At 51.6% G+C, this 14,709-nt stretch overlaps 1 pseudogene; it reads left to right on the top strand.

The window, feature by feature from the left end:
* Positions 1–1,648: 1,648 nt before the first annotated feature.
* LOC116648013 lies at positions 1,649–2,033 on the top strand (annotated as a pseudogene).
* The last annotated feature ends 12,676 nt before the right edge of the window (positions 2,034–14,709 follow it).

The following is a 14,709-nucleotide window of genomic DNA, read 5'->3' on the forward strand; positions in this document are numbered from 1 at the left end:
GTGTCGGTGACAAGCAAGCCACCAAGGAGCGCAGAGAGGACACTCACCTGGGAAATGCAAGTCCAAGCCACAGGATGCCACCTTACACCCAAAGGAGGACCATCATAATAAAAGAGAAAGAAAGAAAAGTGACAGGTGCCTCTGCAGACGTGGCATGGCAGCCACGTGGAAAGCAGGCCGGGGCTTCCTCAGCAGGGGACACACGCAGGCGCGGGTGACCCGGGGTGCCACGGCTGGTGCGTGTCCCAGGAACGAATGTCCATAGCAGCATTCTTGATAATTGCCAAAAGGTGGAAACAGCCCAAAGACACGGGCGTAGACAGAAGCAGGGATCAGCGAAGTGCGGTGCGTCCCCACCACGGGACATGACATGCCCTGGAAAGGAGGGAAGTCCCCTCCCCGCTCCCCGACCCCCGCTGCGTGGATGGCCCTCAGAGACACGCAGAGGGGAAGAAAGACACAAAAGGCCCCACATAGGATTCCTTTTTTGCCGCATGTCCAGAATAGACAAATCCTAGGAGGCAGAAAGCAGCGGAGGGCTGCGGGGCTGGGGGAGGGGGCTGGGCGGGCTGGTCAGCAGCTGCTGAGTGAGTATAGGCTCCCTTGTGGCGAGATGAAAATGTCCGGGAACCAGAGAGTAGTCACGCTTGTACAACATCTTGAAGGTACTAGATGCTACTGAATTACACGCTTGAGAGAGTTAAAATGGTAAGTTTCATGTTCTGTGTATTTTAGCACAATTTTTGAAAAAACAGATTCCGGGACCCCACCAAAAATCAAAACAAAAAGCAGGGAGGCTGCAAATAGGGGCTGTGTTTCAGGCCAGGGAGCCTCAATAGCAGGGCTCAGTCGGCTTAGCTGGCTTCCCCAGAGCTGCCCTGGTCCTCTGGTTGGCTAATAAATATGCCGCCAGGGAGGGACCCAAAGGCTGGGCTGGGGGAGGGGAGCCAGGAGGAGCAGCTTGAGTGTGCACCCCCCCCACCCCCAGAGCCTGGCTAAGCCCCCATCCTCCATCAGAGAGGCTCAGGGAAGGTGGGCAGGGATGCTCCAGTGAGCACCAGCCCTCTTAAGGCTTTGCTGGGGCTGTCTTGAGAGTTCGGCCCACTGGTTGGGCAGGAGGCTGTGAGAGTCCAGGTATGGGAGGGGGTGACCCAGAGCCTGTCCACACGGACCAGGTTCCACACAGCGGCCGGGTCTGCTGAGCTGGGCATGTGGGGCCAGGATTCTGAGGCTGGCCTGGGTCCCGGGGGGCGAGCCGGCCTTTGAGAGAGAGGCCTGTCCTCTGGGCCAGCCCAAGCTATCCCATGAGGACTTAGGTGTGTGGATGATCTTTTTTTTTTTAAAGATTTTATTTATTTATTTGACAGAGAGAGACATAGCGAGAGAGGGAACACAAGCAGGAGGAGTGGGAGAGGGAGAAGCAGGCTTCCCCGCGGAGCAGGGAGCCCGATGTGGGGCTCGATCCCAGGGTCCTGGGATCACGACCTGAGCCGAAGGCAGACGCTTAACGACTGAGCCACCCAGGCGCCCCTGTGTGGATGATCTTCCTGGGCAAACCCGAGTTCATGCAGGAGGGGTATGAAGCTTTTCTCTGGGCCGTACAGTGCGCCAATCCTCTTAGAAGCGTTAAGTCCTCTTCTCCCTACCACGAGCGGACGCAGGCATGCAGATCTTTGAGAAGACCCTGACGGGCAAGACCATCACCCTCGAGGTGGAGCCCACTGACACCACTGAGAATGTCAAAGCCAACATCCCGGACAAGGAGGGCATCCTGCCTGACCTGCTGCATCTGATTTCTGTGGGCGAGCAGCTGGAAGATGGCGGCACTGTCCGACTGCAATATCCAGAGAGAGTCCACCCTGCACTTGGTGCTTCATCTGCAGGCTGGCATCATCATCGAGCCTTCCCTTCGCCCACTGGCCCAGAAATACAACTGCGACCAGATGATCTGCGGCAAGCATTTTGCTCGCCGGCATCCCCGGGGCTGTCAACTGCGCCACACCAACAACCCGCGCCCCAAAGAGGTCAAATAAGGCCCCTCGACCGGCTCTTCCTTCGCCCGCAGGGTGGCCTCCTGCCCGAGCCCAAGGCCCTGGGGCCTCAACAAAGTTTCCCTTTCATTGCCTGGAGCAGTAAAAAAAAAAAAGGGTTTGGGGGGGGGGGGGGGGGGGGGGGGGCCTTCCGCAGGGAGGGCAAATCCTGGTGAAGTGCCTCCTGCCGGCTCACTTTGCAGAACAACCTTTTCAATCATCAGATTGAAGCAATCCTCAGATTGCTTGTTTTTTAAACAGAGAAAACACCTTAACGGATACCTCCTACCCTCCTCATAAAATATGCAGGTTGAATGTATTCCCCATCTGGAATTAACTAGGGAAGGGGTTCTTTTAACCAGCAGCTCCTTGTGAGAAACTCATTCTGGAAAACAAATGCAAGAACCAGCCTTTCTGAGTCAACCACACCGCAGAGAAAAGCCCTCGGGAAGGCCGGTGTGTTGTGTGAAAGCCTCAGGTAAACAGGCAGATGATGGCACCTGCCACAGGCACGGAATCCGCCGCGTCCGGCCCTGGCAATGGGGAGCACGGTGTGTCTGTCCAGGACAAGTCCTTTCTCCTGCACCACACCCGCGAGGGAGGACTGGCCTTGAAAAGTCTCTGGCTCCGGGTTTGCTTTTGGTCATGTGATTCTTGATATTGCTACTCTTAAGACTTCTTTAAACAAGTAGTGTTTCTTATTTACATCATTTTCTTTTTTTTATGTCATTTTCAAAAGAAGTTTGCTCTTCTCATATGAAACGTGGTTACAGTCAGTTCTAAGAAATACAAATGGCCCGTAAGCAAGCACAGAGACGGATGTTCATCCTAAAGACCCACAATTCCCAACTGCAAAGAGGTGCTATGTGGACCTGAAAATTCTTTTGAAAGATAACCTGCAAAGCCAGGGCCCTCCTGCCTCCTCTCACCCTGAGTGAGAAGCATTCATCATCACTACCTACACTTTGCTCTTTGTTTTTTTTTCAGGGGGGCATCCCATATTCGGTTTTGCCATGGATTATGTACCAGACCCCGGGCAAATCGCATCCTCTCTGTGCCCATTTTCCTCTTGGTTAAAATGGGGATTCATGTAGTTTTGCCCTTTTGCTAGTACGTAGGCTGAGCAAGGCCTCCTGTCCTGTTATACTGACCACAGAGGCCACCATGCAACCAAAGCGTTCGTATTCTGCGTCACCTGCATCCGTAAGGATGCCACACTTCCCTTTCATCCACAGAGAGAATCTGGCCACCCGCTATGTTGGCACTGTAAGAATGAGCACAAACTGGGGGGCTTAAAACATCCCAGACTCATTCTCTCACAGCTCTGGAGCTCAGAAGTCGGCCTGGGCCACCCCTTCAAGGCTGTAGGGGAGGATCCTTCCTGCCTCTTCCCACTCCCAGTGGCTGCCCGCACCTGCAGGCTTGTGGCTGTTCGCTCCAGTCTCTGTCTCTGTGGGCCCGTGGCCGCCCCTCCTGCTTGGGCCTTCTACTCTTCCGTCTCTTAGAAGGACCCTTGTCATTGGACTTAGGACCCACTCAGTTAATCCAGGATGATGTCATCTCCAGATCCTTAATTACATCCGCAAGCACCCTCTTCCATAAAGGCTCACATTCAGAGGTAAGGAGGGTCAGGACCTGCGCGTGTCTTCCCAGCGGCCACCACTCAACCGTCCACACCTGCTTGCTTCCTGTGCCTAACAGGTTCGCAGTGGGGGCGATTAGGATTCCACTGATCAGAAATCAAACCCATGATTAGGATATCATGACCTAGATGACTTAGTCACCTACTAGTAGAACTGAGCCTCATCCGGAACCCAGCCAGAGGTCCACTAAAATGCCCTGTGGGAAACCAAAATGGGAGAGGGACCCGTTTGCTGGGGATGGAACAGATCCGCTGGGCTCTTGGCCCGCAGACCTACCCTGCGTGCATACTCCATACGCAGGAATACTCTTCTCTCCCCGAAACATGGAGACCTTTCCACCTGTTTCCTATTTTCCACGTTTGATAGAGACGCAGGTAATGGAAATATTTTGCTTTTTTTTAACTCGACTAAAAGGAAAACAACAACGTAAGCACGATAACGTACGGCAGTCAGCCTCTGGTCTGTGTCCGGATGCCACTGTCCCGGGATGAGGAGCTGCTCACTGCCGGTCACTGACACACAGGACCACAGCCCAGTGTGGCCACAGTGCCCTATTTTTCACAAGAAGCTGGACACTGGATATTCTTGGAGGGTGAAATCTCCCAAGTATTAAATGTTGACAATTCAGTATGTTTAAAAGCCCTGGTTAGTATGTGTACATCCCATGTCCACAGATCCACAGAAGCGCTATCACCTACAGTCAAGGGACGGAAGCACCCCATTTTGGCCATCGATGGATGAGCGGGTGAGCAACATGGGGTCCATCCAGACAAGGGAATCTGATGCATCCATAAAAAGGAAGGACATTCTGACGCCGACTACACACGGAGGAACCTCAAGGACACGGTGCTCGGTGGAATCAGCCAGTTGCGAAAGGACAGATCCTCTCGGATTCGTGAGGTACCTGGAGTCGTCGAATCCGGAAAGCTGAGAGGTTGTCAGGGGCTGGTGTTCCATGGGGACACTGTCAGTTTGGGACGATGAAACACCTGCAGAGACAGACGGTGGTGGTGGTTGTAACAGTGTGAATGTAATTAGTGGTTTTATGTTGTGTACATCTCACCACAATTTAAATTAAAAAAAAAAAGGACCCACCTTGGGCTGATCACTGGCCACACATCACATCTGGATGGCGAAGGACGCCTGCCAGTTTGGGAGTTGGGCAAAGTTCCTTGAAGGCAGCGACCCTGTCTTATTTGCTGGTGTTCCCCTGGCGCCCAGGCCACCACCTGTCCCTCCAGCAGGTGCTCAGTGCTTGAGATGTAACAGAGCTTTGATGTTTCGGCTTTTCAATGCCGTGTCTGTGGTGTACGTATGGTACAAAGGGATTGTGTGCGCAGAGAATCGTGTGAACCTACACACACACACGGAGGAGACGAGTGGGTGAGGAGTGTCCGGGGCGCCTAATGCCACCCACTTAGCCATCCAGACATTCAGGTTGCAAGCTCTGGTCATCTGGACCTTAAAATCCTTCCCTCAGATTATGTAGAAACCTTTCATTATTCAGAGGGATGAGAGAGAGGATGCTGGGGGGACACAGAACCAGAGAACTAGTTGGAAGGATGCGCAAGGGGCTGTGGGAAGAGACATCAGCATGTCCAAGTTCAAATGCAAAGCCACCCAAAGCCAGAGGGGGAAGCTGCTCTTTACAGGAAAGAGAAGAGGAAAATGTCCAGTCGTTAAAGATCTTCAGCTTCAGATACCAGGTGTTTGAAGAGTCTGCTCTTTGCACCCAAGCCCCGGCCAGCCCACCCTAGAGCAAGGTATCAGAGACTTTGGAGAGGGGAACAGCAGCTGCTCCCCATTGTCACCCCGGCCCCCACCCCCTGCCCCTCTCTCTTTTGTCCTGGGGAGGCCCCAACCTCATCACCAGACTAGCCCACCTGCAGGGCCAACAAGCCCAGACAGGAACCAACAGATATGGTCAATGCAGGTCTTGCTCCAATAACTGGATCTCCATATTTATCATGAATCTTCCTGGCCCACCCTCTCCCGTCCCCACTCCCCTCTTCAACCCAACCCATTCCCCCACACTCCTCCCCACCTCTACCCTCTCCTCAACCCAATAGTAGATGACATGCCATCGTGGGGGCAGCGAGGCTTCAACTCACACCAACTCAAGTCACTACTGACCGCAGGGAGCTTTTGGTTAGGAAGGATTCTGAGGTCCAGTCTAGGCTCAGAAGGCAAGGGTGCTGTGGTAAGTTGGTGCAGCTGGCCTGAGAAACAAGATGGAGAATGATGGTGCCTTCTGGTTCTGGGGTTTTTATTCTAAAGTGCGTACCAAAATAAAACAAACATTTCCTTTTGACATTGTGCAATGAAGGTATGTAAGCAAAGGAGCGCCATGATTGAGCCAATGAGTCTCAAAACTCACATCAGTAGAACCATCTACCTGTTTTGCTGTAGGTATAAAATTATTTCCTTTCCATGCCTTTCAAATACAGGGTCCTAATTTCTCCAGCCGCCTGTGGGTCAGGGTTTCGGGAGGAGCGGCTGGTCTCTGACCCACAGATTTCACATCAGGAAAGTGTCTTATTTGTCCTCTCGCTCCCACTTCCTATGCGGAGCTCACCACAGCCCTACCTGGGATGTCTCCTACGGGACACTAGCCAAGTCCCATCAACAAAAAAGGAGTCAATTTGTGGCGTAGACACTCAACGGAATACTACCTGAAATGAGCCAGACAGAAAAGAGCACATTCCGTACCATTCCATTTATACAGATTTCTAAAACAGCCAAACCAATCTGTGGGGTTGCAAGTGAGAACAGAGGTGAGCTCTGGGGGCTGGAGGAGGCCTTCCCCACGCCATTGTGCCTCTCAGAGTGGTAGCTACACAGACATCAACTCGCGTGAAAATACGCCGAGCTCTCTCCTTAAGATCCGTACCCTTTACTTAATGTAAGTTAGAGCTCAATTTTATAAGCTGCTTTTCCTGGGAGCGTATGTTTTATATGTATGGAAAACACAATATACAAAAGCATATTTAAAGTATCTTAAATATATACGAAAACACAAAATATAAATATATTTTTTTTACTGGGAGCATGTATTATTTTATATGGACAACACAGGATGTGAGGAAAATAGAAGACCAGCCTCTTGAGTTTGTCTCAAGGCACCTGGGGGGCTCAGTGGTTTGGGTGTCCGACTCTTGATTTCGGCTCAGGTCGTGATCTCGGTGTCGTGAGATCCAGCCCCACATCCGGCTCTGCACTCTGCGGGGAGTCTGCTTGGGGATTCTCTCTCCCTCTGCCCCCCCACGCTCTCACGCTCTCTCTCCCTCTCTCTAAAATGGATAAATAAGGGGTGCCTGGGTGGCTCAGTCAGTGAAGCATCTGCCTTTGGCTCAGGTCATGATCTCGGGGTCCTGGGATCAAGTCCTACATCGTGCTCCCTGCTCAGCCAGAAGCCTGCTTCTCCCTCTGACCCTCCCCTTGCTTGTGCTCTCTCTCTCTCTCTGACAAATAAATAAATAAAATCTTTAAAAATAAAAATAAAAATAATAAGATGGATAAATAAATCTTAAAAAAAAAAAGAAAAGAAAAGGAAGTTTGTCTCCCGGCCCCTCCACATGCAAACGGGTCCCCTCTTAGGGGCTGTCCACAGCCCACCCCGCTCCTCAGTCTTGCCTCCCCTCTCTGGCACCTGGCCACCCCAGCTTTGGGGCGGAAGACATTTCTAAATACTTGCACTCCAGAAATTGTGAGATCAAAAGAATCTTGGCCTACGTTTCCAGAGGTCACGTCCAGGGGCAGGCCTTGGCCCTGGGGGCAGCGCCATCTCGAGCCGCAGGGCTCTGCATTGCCAAAGACCGTGGGAAGGGCTCTGGGGGGCTCCTGGGCCGCGTTCAGCACATCAGAGGAGGTTTCCTGCGATTGACCACCGTGGGAAGGCAGGAGAGCTCAGGATGAATCCGGGCAAGGCTCCCACGATGTCAAGACAAAGCTGACTTTTCCTTTACAGCTGCAGAGTCAGCCCCGAGGGGTCAGGGAGTAGGAGGTGCCCACAGCGGTGCTCCGGGGTCAATACTGCAGCCCCCTGAGCACCTATATCCATAACAAGGAAAACAGGGTCCAGCAGGTGGTGGGGATTGTGTTCTTTCCGGTCGTCTCACTGCTTAGAGAATCAGCGGGTCCCCTGGTTTGGTCCAGCAGGAAATGGGGAAGCAGAAGGAAGAGGAAACCAGTAGATATTCTCCACAGACAGCCCAACTCTCTTCCCAGGATGCAGCTTCCAGACTCCTGCTGCCACCCAGATGCTGGCAATTTCCTAGGTGAGCCCACCAGTGTCTCCCGGCTCAGGAGCAAGCAGCGGGAAGGTGAGGACCACTTGGCATTTTGTCGTTCAGCTGCATCTTTCCGCTGAAAGACAGGTTATCACGTAGCCGTTTGAGGGCCAGGCTGGGAGCATCTCCTCTTTCCAAAAGAGGAGAAGCTGAGATGTAGAGGGTTTGCACACCACCAAAGACACACAGGGCTGCTGAGAAGGCCAAGGGCACCCCCTGTCCATTCCTACCTCCTGCTATCAATGCCCTCCGAGGCAGAAGGCCCCGAATACTATATGAAGCTGACACCAGAGGGACAGACAGGGTAGAAACTGTGACATAGAAAGTTACCAGTCGTGACCCAGAGAAACTTCAAATGCTATGTGAGCCAAAGCTAGCTCATGTGTTTTGACTCGAGTTCAAAAAGTATGGCAGATATTTCAAATGCTAGGTTGACCAGCTATCCCGATTTGCTCAAGATTCTCCCGGTTTTAGCACTGAAAATCCCTTATACTGGGTAGCCATGTGTCTTAGGCTGCCATAACTCATTCCACAATTTGGAGGGCTTAACACAACAGAGATGTATTCTGTCCCAGTTCTGGGGACCAGAGGTCTGAAATTGAGATGTCAGCAGGGTTGATTCTTTCTAGAGACCTGGAGAGAGACTCCTTCCTTGCCTCTTTCAGCTTCCAGTGGTTGTCCCGTGATCTTTGGCATCCCTTGACTTGTAGACATTCCAGTCTCTGCCTCCATCCTCACGTGGCCTTCTTCCTGTGCCCGCCTCAAATCTTTCTCAGGTAAGGACAGGTGTCATTGCATTTAGGGTGGCCCTAAATCTGGGGTGATCCCACCTTGAGATCCTTGCCATAATTACATCTGCAAAGACCCTTTTTCCAAATAAGATTAAATTCACAGGTCCCAAGGGTTAGAACTTGGAAATATGGAGGACGCAAGTCAACTCACTCCAGCAGAAGAAAAACCAGGATGGAATCAGTCCCAGAGAGACCAGGATGATGGTCACCTGTTCCCCCACACACACACCTCCACCACTCAGGACAGACCTTCTGCAGGAGGCAGAGGTGGGGCTCCCCGATCCAGCCCTGTGCTCACCTCAGGGAGTGGACAGCTTGTCACCATTGCTGGGCAAGGCCCGTGTGGCCAGTTCCTGGGCAAAAGACCCCTTTCCCTGGGGTGGAGAAGACAGAATAAAGCCTCTTTATCTGCCTGCGAGCATCCGGTAGCCCCTTTGGTGGGATGGAAGCCCTGTGGTCCCCACATCTGTGGCCTCTCTTCTAGTCCTACGCTCTGTCCTACTCTCTGACATTCATTTACTACATCCTACTCTTGGCCTCTGCTCTTTGACTCAGGCTATTTTTAGAGCAGGCACATAGTAACATAATAATGACATCTAAGGCCTGCTGGGGGCCCAGACCTACACCTGCTGGACACCCAGAGTCTTCCTGGGGGCGATTTCCATGGGGGCCTCCCTCCTGGGGGCCTCCATCCAGAGGTCGGGAGCTGGGTAGGCCCCTATGTCCAGAATAGCAGACGGGAGTCGGAAAGAGAGAAAGCAGGTGCACTCAGGAGCCCCTGTGGGGAAATCAGCCCAGGGAGACCTGCCTTCCACGGTTCTCAAGGGATGACAACAATTGGAGCTTCAGAAACATCCCACTGCTCGGTCTCACGACCCTGAGGCCATAACCTGAGCCAAAACCAAGAGTCGGACGCTTCACCAACTGATCCACCCAGGCGCCCCAGAAATATCCCGCTGTTTAAACTTCAGCTCCGATTAAAAAGAACATGAGTGGATTAGGGAAATGCAAATGCTGAGCGTAAGAAGCCAGGCACCCAGGCCACACACTATATGGTTCCATTTATAGGAAATGTCCAGAACAGGCAAATCTATGGAGAGAAAGTTGATCAGGGGTTGTCAGGGGCTGGGGGACGAGGACAGACAGCTCCTGGGCACAGAGCTTATAAATTTAACCTTTGGTCCATCTGATTTTTTTAAATTTTTATGTCGACGTAAGGAGTACAACATTATTTTTTCCCTAAAGGATTACCAATCAGTCTGTCACCTTTTATGGCCTATCCCTTCCCTCCACCCTCCACCCGTCCTAATGTCACTACCATCAGAAGGTCAGAACCCTCCGTGTGAGTCCCCCGGGGCTGCCGTAACCAAGTACTGTGAACTGTGTGGCTTGAAACAGCAGGGCATTAGTCCCTCGTGGTTCCGGGCACCAGGAACCTGAAATCACAGTGTTGGCAGACCCTTCCCTGCCTCTTCAGCTCCTGGGGGCCGCCAGCCTCTCCCGAAGGTAACACCTGGGTAGCACATCGCAACCAGGACACTGTCCCCATGACCCACAGACCTTACATACAGATTTCTCCACTTCTGCTAATTTTTTCCTTTTGGGGGGTACAGTTTCCGTACATTACAATACACCCATTTGAGGTTAGTTCTACTAGTTTTGGTAAATGTATACAGTGTGCAACCACCAGCATAATTAAGTTTTAGAATAGAGAAGATGAGGAGGAGGAGACCGGCCTGGAGGGTCTCCGGGCTTCTTACAAACACCTTCTATATGTTTTCTTCATGGAAAGGATACACATTCATAGAGCGAGACACTATTTTTTTTTAAATAAGCAGAAATTAGTCGAGTGTATTTCCAGACTTTTGTATACATGGATCTAGTTCACAAACATGGAATCATTTGGGGTACATAGTTTGTTTGTTTGTTTTTTTAAGATTTTATTTATTTATTTGACAGAGAGAGAGATAGGGAGAGCAGGAACACAAGCAGGGGGAGTGGGAGAGGGAGAAGGAGGCTTCCCGCGGAGCAAGGAGCCCGATGTGGGGCTCAATCCCAGGACCCCGGGATCATGACCTGAGCCGAAGGCAGACACTTAAGGACTGAGCCACCCAGACATCCCTGGGGTACATAGTTTTAAAATTTGGTTTTTTAAAACTTAACATACCTGTCCGCCCATGACAAGAAAAAAAGAATTTGGGCGCCTGAGTGGCTCAGTCGGTGAAGGGTCTGCCTTCGGCTCAGGTTATGGTTCCCAGGTCCTGGGATCGAGTCCCACATCAGCCTCCTTGTTCAGCAGGGGAGTCTGCTTCTCCCTCTGTTTATGCTCTCTCTCTCTCTTTCGCAAAAATAAATAAAATCTTTTAATTTTTTTTGAAGATTTTACTTATTTAATTTGACAGAGAGAGACACAGTGAGAGAGAGAACACAAGCAGGGGGAGTGGGAGAGGGAGAAGCAGGCTTCCCGTGGAGCAGGGAACCCTATGCAGAGCTCGATCCCAGGACGCTGGGATCATGACCTGAGCCAAAGGCAGACGCTTAACGACTGAGCCACCCAGGCGCCCCTAAAATCTTTTAAAAAAGAAAAAAAGTTCTACAACTTTCTATACGGTAATAAGGCATTCTGTTGCAAGGCCATCCGGTGAGAAAGGCCAAAGAAACCCCTGGGACAGTGAAGCAGGATCCCAGGACTCCATCCCCCGTCCAGTTTGGGAATCATCTGCCCAAAAGCCCCCTGTGCCCTTTGACAGTCAGCCCCTACCCCACCCCTGGCTCAGGCCACCCCGGATCTGCTTCCTGGGTCTGTTAAGTCTTGCCTTTTGTAGATTTCATAGAAATGGAAGCATCTAGGATGTCACTCTGTGTCTGGCTTCTTTCGCTGAGCAGAGCGCTTTGAGACGCATCCCCGCTGTGCTGTCATCGACTGCCCCTTCCTTTCCATCCCCGAGCCGTCATCCCTCTACAGCCGCCCCGAATCTTGTTTATCCGATTACCAGCTGACGGGCATCTGGGCTGGTTCCGCTGTGGGGCTATTAGGAGTGAAGCTGCTGTGAGCATTCGTGGACAAGGTTGGTATGGACGTATGTTTTCAGTTCTTTCGGAGAGATACCTAGGGGGATTTCGGGGTCATATGGTTAGTGCTCATGTCGCTTTTAAGCGACTGCCAACCTGACTCCCAAAGCGGCTGCACCCTTTTGCAGCCACCAGCAGCCAGGTGCGTGGCTCCTGGCTCCCCCACATCCTCACCAGCACTTGGTGGTGTCACTCTTCTAAACCCCGTCCACTCTCAGGGACATGCGGTTTGAACTCACGTTTGCCTTGACACAGAGCATCTTTTGGGGTCAACATAAGACGTAACATTCCTACGTCTGCGTTTGTGGTGTGTCTGTTTAGATTCTTTCTCGACACCCCCCCTCTGTTTATCAGTCTCCTGTTCTGTGACATTGTGACCAGAGAACGGGGCCCATATGGTTTCCACTTCGGGAGTTTGATATTGTTTCTGGCCTAGAACGTGGACAAGTTTTACAGATGTTTGACGGGAAGCTGAAATGAAAATACAGTCTCATGTTGACGAAGGGACAGAAACTCAGCTCAGACTAGCTGAGCCACCAGGGGATGCCCCAACTAGGAAGGCCCCAGGTGCGTCCTGATACTCTGGGTCTGTCCCGGTTTCTGTTTCTTCGTTTCTTGTTCTCCTCTTCTCACCCTGCTTCTCTCCATGTGCTGTCTCAGAGACTCGTAGTAGATGCGCATAACCTGGGGCAGGGAGGCATGATGGACATCCCTCCAATTTAGTGACCTCGGAGGAAGCCAGACTCTCCTGCACGGTCTTCGGGCAAATGCCCAGGGGAGGGCTCAAGGCACAACGGTCCCCAGGCTGGGAGCTGCGGAAGCTTCCGGGACCGAGACCCATCCCCTGCCCCCCACACACACAGGACCCCACGGGGGGGGGTCACACCCCAGGGGAGCTGGGTGCTCTCCCCATAACCAGAGTGAGGCAGCTGAACATACACATACCTCCTGCCCCCCAAACAAGACGCACAGCAGGACAGCAGGGGCGTGAGGCTCTGGTCCTGGGAGGCCTGACTCCTTCACGCCCTCTGGGTCTGCGATTGCTCACAAGGGCATGCTGAAGTCCCCACTGTCCTAACGGGCGTCATGTGCTGCATCTTTCCTGTATGAAAATTCATGACTAGGAAACCTTGAGCTGCAGTAACATCCTTTCTCCTGTTTCATGATTTTCGTGGATGATGCTCTTTAATCAAACCAGCCCCTCGTCGCTTTTCTGGCTTCTCGTTGTCCCCACATCTCTGAGTCTAGAAGCCTGTCAGTCAGGAGTCTGCTCAGAAACGCCGCCTGTAGAAGTCCTATGTGTTCATCGCGGAAACGCTGGAAAGTACAGACAAGTACGAGAAGGAAAAAAATCATTGTAAGCACTTCTGTATTTTTATTCTTTCTTTCCACTCTCCTCTCTGTGCACTTTTATACACAGGTATTTTCACAATACTGAGACCACACTGTGTGTTTTCCTAATCCACTTTTTTCTTTTTTTTTTTAAGAGTGTATTTATTCAAGAGAGAGAGAGAGAGAGAGAAAGTGCACAAGCGGGGAGAGCTACAGGCAGAGGGAGAAGCAGGCTTCCCGCTGAGCAGGGAGCCCGATGCGGGGCTCGACCCCAGGACCGTGGGATCATGACCTGAGCTAAAGGCAGACGCTCAACCCACTGAGCCACCCAGGCGCCCCCCAATCCACTTTGTTCATGTAATGTTACACATGGTTTCCACCGTGTCGTTGCAAAGATCTTCCAGAACGTGAATTGTAAAGATTGCACTGAATTTCCTCGCATGAACACACCGTACTCGATTTAAGTCAGCTGCCGCCGGAGGGACATTGAGCTATTTCCAATTTATGTTCCAGCTCTGCTGCCGTGAACGCATCGGTACACAAATACAGCTTTCTGTGCATCTCCGGTTCCTTTTTATTTCCTTCGGATATTCCTTAGGTTCAAAGGATGTGGGCTGGGACTGGCAAACTGCTTTCCGGAGACACGGAAGCCACTGTATCCCCACGCACGTGCGTGAGCGCCCATTCCCCCACACGCTCACCCAACCTTTACCAGTGCCTTTTCTTTTTTTTTTTAAGATTTATTTATTTATTTATTTATTTGAGAGAGGGAGAGAGAGAGAGAGAAACAGCATGAGAGGGGAGAGGGTCAGAGGGAGAAGCAGACTTCCCGCTGAGCAGGGAGCCCGATGCGGGACTCGATCCCAGGACTCTGGGACCATGACCTGAGCCAAAGGCAGTCGCTTAACCAACTGAGCCACCCAGGCGCCCTACCAGTGCCTTTTCAACGGATTTTTAATTTAATTGAGGACGTGAGGGTCTAAAATCACAAATACGCTCTGTCTGGGGATGAATGTGCCCCATGCCTACCTTCACACTACTCGTTTTTATGGGTAAGGCTGTTTTGTGCCAAGCCTTGTGGCAAATACTGCAATCCCACTGTTGGGGATTCAGACCCTGATGGGGAGGAATTCAAACCAAGAAACAGTTCAAGAGCAACAACACGCAAATTAACTAAACGCAGAAACCCACACTCACTTGCAGGAGGTCATCAAGCTGGAAAGGCAGGAATGAGCCTGTTGAAGAGTAAAGGGGCATGTACGGGGCGGTGGGGGGGGAGCCTGTAAGACAGAGAAATTCTCTCCATGGGGCAAGCTGACGATTCATGTCAGAGTTGTAAAAATGTTTGAATGTTTTAACGAGATTTTCAAACCAAAAAGAGTGATAAATTTTGATCAAAAGGAATCATGCTGATGAAGTTACAAGGAAGGCATGCATGCTGGTGAATACTGTCCCCTGGTGCATACTGTCCCTGACGTATACTGTCCCCTGGTGCATACTGTCCCTGACGTATACTGTCCCTTGGTGCATACTGTCCCCTGGTGCATACTGT

The sequence above is a fragment of the Phoca vitulina genome, unplaced genomic scaffold (assembly GCF_004348235.1).
Source record: "Phoca vitulina isolate PV1807 unplaced genomic scaffold, GSC_HSeal_1.0 scaffold41, whole genome shotgun sequence".
NCBI classification, from domain to species: Eukaryota; Metazoa; Chordata; class Mammalia; order Carnivora; family Phocidae; genus Phoca; species Phoca vitulina.